The following is a 6175-nucleotide window of genomic DNA, read 5'->3' as shown; positions in this document are numbered from 1 at the left end:
AATTCCTTGTCTCCTCTAGAAGGTCACCTAACCCTGGGGCAAGGGGAGACATACACCAGTGCACCGCTCATTAGATAAAGTTTAAGGAAAGTGCAGTCGACTTAAGAAATGTTTGGGGGCTTGCATGTTCATCTCTGAGGACTTAGTGTCTATTCTGTGCAAGGCAGATGTTGGGAGTTAACAGAGACTGGACTCAGTGCTCAAATCTCGGTAAAAGGGGAAGTTAAACTCCAACTCTCATATACTATGATTCTACAGAGCCTAGTACTTGTTGGGGAAAACGGAGTACGCACACAAGTCATTTGCGTCCTATAATGAAAGTACAAAATACAATGGGTGTATAAAAGGAGAGGCCTTATGGAGAAAAGATCTAAAACATGGAAATGAGTAGAGGCATGAATGACCTTTCAGTTGACTCTGGGACGTGGTTTAACCTCTGCCCAAGGATGAGTCTCTAAGAGAAGGTGAAATGAAAATGAAAGTTGCTCAGTCGTGTCCGACTCTTTGCGACCCCATGGACTATACAGTCCATGGAACTCTCCAGGCCACAATACTGGAGTGGGTAGTCTTTCCCTTCTCCAGGGGATCTTCCTAACTCAGGGATCGAACCCAGGTCTCCCACATGGCAGGCGGATTCTTTACCAGGTGAGCCACCAGGGAAGGTACCTGTGTTTAACTTTGCTGCTGCTGCTAAGTCGCTTCAGTCGTGTCCAACTCTGTGCGAACCCATAGACAGCAGCCCACCAGGCTCCTCTGTCCCTGGGATTCTCCAGGCAAGAATACTGGAGTGGGTTGCCATTTCCTTCAGTGCATGAAAGTGAAAAGTGAAAATGAAGTCGCTCAGTCGTGCCCGACTCTTACTTTACTACTTGTTATATAATTAGAGCTCAAACATTGTGAAGTTACTTGAGTTGCAAATTTCTGACTGATGGAAAAGGTAACCCCAGACTTTAGGGCTTTATTGATCTGTGGGACGGTATCCAGTTTTGTTTAACATGCAACCTTATTTGAATTCTGTTAGGCCCATAAATAACTAGTCCCTCAAATCCCCTTGGAACTAGCTTTACCATCTTACTGGGTCCCTCAATGAATTGAGTAAATGCTTAAGTGTAAGTGTTAGTTGCTCAGTCATGCCCAACTTTATGGACCCCATGGGCTGTAGTCCCACCAGGCTTCTCTCTGTCCATGGAATTCTCCATGCAAGAATACTGGAGTGGGTTGCTATTCTCTTCTCCAGAGAGCATCTTTCCGAACCAGGGATCTAACCTGGGCCTCCTGCATTGCAGGCAGAGTCTTCACCATCTGAGCCACCAAGGAAGTCTAAGTTAATGCTTGGCTCATGTTGATTTTGTATTTGTGGGAGAATCATGTTATGAAAGTTTTTGAAAAATTTACTTTGATATCCTCAGAGGTGACATCAGGAATGACTGGGAGTAGTACATTCCAGGCAGGGAGGGATTTTGATAGGTTAAGCGGTGGGAACAGAAGTGGATCTTGGAGGGACTGGCAAACTTTCTGTAAAGGGTCAGATAAGACCACAGGGTCTGTACTGGAACTTTTGAACTCTACTATTGTAGCATGAAATCAACCATAGAAAATATATAAGAAAACCAGAGTGATTGTGTTCAAAAAAAAAAAATTCTGAAATTTGAATTTTTTATGTCCACGTGTCACCTTATTTTCTTTTCCATCCTTTATAAATGTAAAAGTCATTCCTGAAGGCCATACAGAAATTAACAGCCTGAAGTCTGCAGGCCAGTCCTTGGCATAGATAGTCCAGAGCGTAGGGGGAAAGGTAGGTTGCAACCAAATAATGGTGGCGCTGAGTAGCAGGCTAATTGTTTTCAACTTATTTCTCTGACAATGGGAAACTTAGTTTTTTTGAAGGTGTTCTAGAAAGATTAATTTGGCAACAACATATAAGATGAACTGAAAATGGAGGAATTGAAGATAGCATTTGGAAGTCTGCAAGCTGAAACAACTGGCAATTTCCCTTATCAAAAGAAAGTGCTGTGGGAAAAATTGCCTTCCATACAAATTTTTTGAAAATTCAAATCCATCACATTGTATTTTATAGTTTATTTACTACCCCCATTGCACATATTTTAAGGGATTTCACGTTAGTGTAGCTCTGGAAATGGCTTCTCACCCAGAAGTTTCACAAATACCTTGTAATAAGGATTATCCATGCATTTACAGCTTATCTATTAACTGATGGGGACCCAATTTGTACCAGATATGTTTTTCAAATTCACTGAAAAGTTTTATATCTAGTAGGGAACAAAATCTAGTTTCAAAGATGTGTAGCTGTAGTGTCAGGGCTCTGGGGAGAAAAATATGCAACCCAAATTGGCAGAAACCAGAGAATAGTTGGTATTAGCTGCCATTTCACAAATTTGATCCTAACAGTCTTTCAAGAGAAAAGAATTCCCAAGCCAGTTTAACAAACTAGTGGACTTCCCTGGTGGTCCAGTGGTTAAGAATCCATCTGCCAATGCTGGGGACACCAGTTTGATCCGTGGTCCGGGAAGATCACACGTTCCTAGGATCAACTTAGCCCATGTGCCACAACTACTGAGCCCCATGTGCTGCAACTGTTGAAGCCCAAGCCTAGAGCCCATGCTATACAGGAAGAGAAGCCATTACAATGAGAAGCCTGTGCACCACTGCAACTAGAGAGTAGCCCCTGCTCCACAACTAGAGAAACAGACCCAGCATAGCCAAAAATAAAATTTTAAAAAATAGCAGTCAAAAGGAACACAAAGAATTTGTCAGTTTCAGCTATAGCATCCATCTTTTCCCTGATATTTTTCTGAGGCCGGAATTTTAAGTATGTGTCCACAGTCACTAATAGCAAGAGAGAACTTTATAGATTGACATGAGCCATTTTAAAAAATTTTTTAATTTTCAAAATTTTTTATTAGAAAACTGAAATTTACAATGTGTTTATATCGACTCACTGAGTACATGGCATTTAAAAACAACATCATTACAGAAAGATAACAAAAATACAAAGTCTTAAAACCTACGGGATAAGGAAAACATTATCCACTGAGGCCTTAAATGTAGTAAACTTTACATAAAAAGGAAAAGCAATGAGTATACAAGTATACAGCCAGTTTAAGAAGCTAGAAAAATAAATAGAATAATCAAAGAAAAGAAAGCAATTAATGCATACCAGGTATTAATGCAATAAAAATAAAGATAAAATTGAGAGGCTCAACAGAGTCAAAGCTGCCTTAAAAAGCTTCTCTAAAAAGGGAAACATCAGGTAACAATAATCAACAAGAAAAATCTTGCAAATAAACAATACTCAAAATGGGAATTACTCATAGAAGCATTAAGAGTATAAATAATAAAAACAACTTTATGCCTATATATTCAAAGATTGATTGTCTCGTATACAGGGTTATCATTACCATCTTTTGAAATTCCATATATATGCATTAGTATACTGTATTGGTGTTTTTCTTTCTGGCTTATTTCACTCTGTATAATAGGCTCCAGTTTCATCCACCTCATTAGAACTGATTCAAATGTATTCTTTTTAATTGCTGAGTAATACTCCATTGTGTATGTGTACCACAGCTTTCTTATCCATTCATCTGCAGATGGACATCTAGGTTGCTTCCATGTCCTGGTTATTATAAACAGTGCTGCGATGAACATTGGAGTACATGTGTCTCTTTCAAAAATGAGCCATTTTTTAAAAAGTCCAGTTTTATGAATGGGTTTTCTAATAAGACAAGAACTTTTGTAAATAAAAGGAAAAGGAGCAAGGTAGTAATCTGTTCTAGGTAGAGGTATAAGAAATTGGTCAAAGTTTAAGGGAGACAACATGACATGTAAACATCACATATCCCATGATGTAAACATAACATATACCAACTTAAATTACTTTATGATTGTAAATTACTTTTTTTTTAACTTAAATTACTTTATGATCTCTGATACCATCGCATCTTCCTGCTAGAAACATACCCTGCCAGCCTGGTTTGGCAGTAATAGAAAGGGGTAAAAAAATGACTGACTTATGTTGAGCTTTTTCATATCCTGAGTTCTGCTACTTTCTCACAGTAGAATGACAAAGGCATGAACTGCTCTAAGTGAAGGAAGAGGCTTAAAAAAGCTAATTTCATTTTAAAATAAAATACATTGAAATAGCCTAAAAATGGCCTTCTACCCCAAACATCACCTTCAGTTCAGTTCAGTTCAGTCGCTCAGTTGTGTCCGACTCTTTGCGACCCCATGAATCACAGCACACCAGGCCTCCCTGTCCATCACCAACTCCCGGAGTTCACTCAAACTCATGTCCATCGAGTCGGTGATGCCATCCAGCCATCTCCTTCTCTGCCGTCCCCTTCTCCTCCCGCCCCCAATCCCTCCCAGCATCAGAGTCTTTTCCAGTGAGTCAACTCGTCGCATGAGGTGCCAAAGTATTGGAGTTTCAGCTTTAGCATCAGTCCTTCCAATGAACACCCAGGACTGATCTCCTCTAGAATGGACTGGTTGGATCTCCTTGCAGTCCAAGGGACTCTCAAGAGTCTTCTCCAGCACCACAGTTCAAAAGCATCAATTCTTTGGCGATCAGCCTTCTTCACAGACCATGGGAAAAACCATAGCCTTACTGTAGTTCATATTATAGAAAATATGACAATAAATAGTGATATATTCTTAATTCTATGTAAATTATCAGTACTCTCTGGGATCAGAAAAAATGAGGTAATAGTTTTAATTTCATAGTCTTCATGAGAAAGAATGTATTACTGTTTGTGGGTAACTCTGTTTGCCATAGATAAACAGGTCATTGTGCTTTTTCCATTGTGTAAGGTGGGAAGTGACCAGAATAAGGTTACATATACATTCAGACATTAGATTTTGGTGGAATATTAACATTTTGTTCCGCACTTTGCAGGATAATTAGGATAACTGGGTATATAATGGGATGATGGAGAAAAAGGATTACTTTCAAAGTTAAAGGAGCTTCTTTTTTCCTGATATTTTAGTTGCTCACTTGATTTTTTTTTAATGCTCCCTTTTCTAGGAGATAAAGACTACCATTTGGGGAAAATAAGAAAAGACCAAGTGCTTAGAGATCTCACGTATAAAATATTTGGACGGAATTCCTTGGTGGTCCAGTGGTTAGAACGCTACTCTTTCACTACTGTGGGCCTGGTTCATCCCTGATCAGGGAACTAAGATCCCACAAGCCACCCAACGTGGCAAAAAAAAAAAAAAAATGGAATTTATCATATGCCTGATACAGAAAAGTGATACTGTTCCTGACTTCCAGGAATTGTAGAAAAGATAAGTAAATAGATACTATTATGCATGGTGATGAGTACTATATTAGAGCTATAAACAGACTATTGTGGGAACAGCAACCCAGAGAAATAAGAAGAGGAGTCTGGGAAAGTGTCAAAAAGGGGTAGTGATCAAAGTTGAGTTTCAAAGGCTGAGTTAATCTCTCCCAGGCCAATGGTGAGAGGCAGAAGAGGTTATTCCAGGCATAAGATGGCACATAAAAAACAATGTAATTTTCAAGGATCTGTGCAAAGTTCAGCATGGCCAGAGCTTAGAAGAGACTGTAGGTAAAGGAGAGTAGTGAGAAATAAGGCAGCAAATTCAGTGGGTTCAGGGCAGATGGTAAATGGCCCTATATGTTTGCTTAAGGAGTTTGGATTTAATTCTGCTGGCAAGATAAGTTTTTTTATTAATCATATAGGAATGATGCTACAGTGTGAGTGGACAAGCTTCTTGACTATAGGGACTGGTGTCATATTTGTCTTTGTGTTTCCAGTGCCAGACATGTAATAGATGCTCAAAAGTTTGTGGAATATAATTTGCTGTAAAAAGACTGCAGACAGGACAGCTATGATAGTTTAGGCAAGACAGTAGACCCAGAACTAAAACAATCGCTGAAGAATTGAAGAGAAGTGCTCACCCAAAACTTTGACTGATTTTTGACCTTGAAGACCAGTTAGAAAAGGGGGAAGAGATAAAGAGGTTTCTAGTTTGGGAGAGTGGGTGAATGACACCATTAGCTGAAACTAAAAGGGACAGATGGAGAAATAAAAAGAGACACTCGTGCTGTAAAGAGCAATATTGCATAGGAACCGGGAATGTTAGGTCCATGAATCAAGGCAAATTGGAAGTGGTCAAACAGGAGATGGCA

This window comes from Moschus berezovskii, chromosome 6 (assembly GCF_049115385.1).
Source record: "Moschus berezovskii isolate FMDL1 chromosome 6, NW_MosBer_1.0, whole genome shotgun sequence".
In the NCBI taxonomy this organism is placed as follows: domain Eukaryota; kingdom Metazoa; phylum Chordata; class Mammalia; order Artiodactyla; family Moschidae; genus Moschus; species Moschus berezovskii.
This window is presented reverse-complemented; position numbering follows the sequence as displayed.